This window comes from Vollenhovia emeryi, unplaced genomic scaffold (assembly GCF_000949405.1).
Source record: "Vollenhovia emeryi isolate VEMERY1.0 unplaced genomic scaffold, V.emery_V1.0 DF939312.1, whole genome shotgun sequence".
Lineage (NCBI taxonomy): Eukaryota > Metazoa > Arthropoda > Insecta > Hymenoptera > Formicidae > Vollenhovia > Vollenhovia emeryi.
This window is the reverse complement of record NW_011967054.1, coordinates 25,397-27,935: the sequence shown is the minus strand read 5'-3', so window position 1 is coordinate 27,935 and position 2,539 is coordinate 25,397.

The window sequence follows — 2,539 nt, the reverse complement described above, 5'->3', positions numbered from 1 at the left end:
GATAATACCCCTGTGAAGTTAGCCCGGGAGCTACCGGGAACTCTCAACAGAACTGCCGGAACTGTTCAAAATTTTTTTCGGATCTTATAAGACAGAAACTGACACCTAAAATCGCCCACAACTTTTTCCCCTTTAATCACAGACTTTTGCCATTAGGATTTTCGATAGAACTCTGCGGTGGCTACCGGGAACTATCAACAGAACTGTCGGAACTGTGCAAAAATTTTTTCGGATCTTATAAGTATATTTTATGTCTTATAAGATCCGAAAAAATTTTTGCACAGTTCCCGCAGTTCTGTTGAGAGTTCCCGGTAGCCCCCGCAGAGTTCTATCGAAAATCCTAATGGCAAAAGTCTGTGTGATTAAAGGGGAAAAAAGTTATGGGCGATTTTAGGTATAATAAATATATTTATCTCAATTATTGTATTTAATTAGACAAATAACCGTCGACTGCAAATTAGTACCAGTTTTGATTGACACAAAATATAGAGGAAAGTTCTCTATTATGAGATAGGATTCTAATACGAGATAACAGGTTTTCAACGTCCAAATTCAATCGCAAATCTCTTTTCGCTACGATTACACGATCTAACAATCAATTTTCCACTATACAGACTTCACTCTAAGGGCAATGTATTCATGGTGGAACCTACAGATGACAGATTTAGCAGAAACTCCGCTATCTCATGTTAGGAGTCTGTCTCATAATAAGGGACTTTCCTCTACAATCTTTCGAACGTTCTTCGAAGCTTCTTCTATTTTCGTGTCGCTGTCTTATAATTTGTCTCACGCAACACTATCTACGCGCTATGCATTCTTAAGCCACAATGCAATTTTTTAACTCAGAAGCATCTAAGAGTAGCGTGAAGAAGGCAGAGGAAGATGGATGAAAATGAAGTTTCCTTCTCTAAAGTTACAACCACAAGAAGTGGCTTTAAAGTATCGTTACACGACGCAGCGTGATATACACTGTGAGACAATGTTTCTTTATCATGCACATCCACATGTCCCTAAGCTGACACGACGTAAAGCTAAGTAAGTCTTAGGTATTTCTTTGTTCGTAGATTTGCCATTAAACACTATCGTCTAGATTTTAAAAAAATGTTAGTAGTAATAACTCAATGCACAAGTCGATTTTATTTCAACGTAAAAAAACACGCTGAAAGTTTCAACTGGTGAAATATAAATATAAATATTAATGGTCAAAACATTTCAAAATAAATATTTAACTTAATTAAGCCTTGCTTAATTGAATTTAATGCTTTCGGTATTTAAATTACAACACGCGGAGATCTTTATAAACGATTAATAAATATTATCCACCAAAAATCCTCAATGCATTACGTGATATACCGAAAATACAAATTGAAATATTACTACGAACTTATAGGATCCCTACAAGCAAAATCAATCGTGTAATGTGTAGGTAAAAAGATATAAGAGCGGAAACGAATGTCCGTGCATTGAAAGGAATTAGTTCGGTTAGCGTGTTCCACTCGAATCTACGAAATCGAAAGATGATTTATGGATTGACTTAATGTCTTTCTTCGGAAACCGTTGGAGATAGTTTCTAGAAGCTATCCGAAGTGAAGCCAGAAGAACAAGCCATGAAATGTTCACGAGTATACGGAAAAGGTTTTAAATCTGTTATAATGTTAGGGACAGATCAATTTTCTTAGTGGTGCAAAAATTTTACGGTGATTGTTTTACGCAGACTCCCTTTCGGTCATAATTCAACACAAGAAACCTACAAATCTTGAATTAACCGCGACGCGATTTTTTAGAGCTTTGATTTGGAATTTAACACATCCGCGGGATTTAGTTTAGGAGTTTTAATCTCGTACATATGCGAGAATATACGTATTCATATACATAGAAGAATAACCCACCCGACTTGTAACAAATGAAAAGAAATCAAAGTATTTCTCGTACACCATATTTCTTACTCCATCAAAGTGGCCAATATTGACCACTTACCTCGTCGTATCTAGTCTTCCTTCGTTGGGCCAGATTGGACCTACCTTTCGTTGCTCCTGGCCATACAGTCTGGTCATTTTGACCAGAGATCAGGAAGAAAGAAAACTCCTTCCATAGTCGGATTATCGTCACCGACAAATATTTCGTGCGATTCGAATTATATGCGAGCGTCGATCGTATTAAAGAATGCACGACCGCGAGAAGTTAATTAAAGAAGAAAATTAATTCTAAATATTTGTTGTATATAAAATTGATTAAATATAATTTGACTACCGTTATTTAATTGAGAATAGATATTGACTATCTCTTCGTGATTTAATATTTGCATTCGAAATTCAAGTATAAATATGGAAAGAAAGTTTATATACTTCGAATTATATATATTTAAATTATACCAGAAATGACAAAACGCGGGCTTCGCGCGCGCAGTTTGTAGTTGAGCATTGTATATTTTTAAGAGTTTCTTTACATGCAAAGAAGTATTGTATGCGCAACGTCAATTTAAAATAAAAAGTAATTTATCACTCACTGATACGATTCGCAACAGCAAAGTTGAACATTT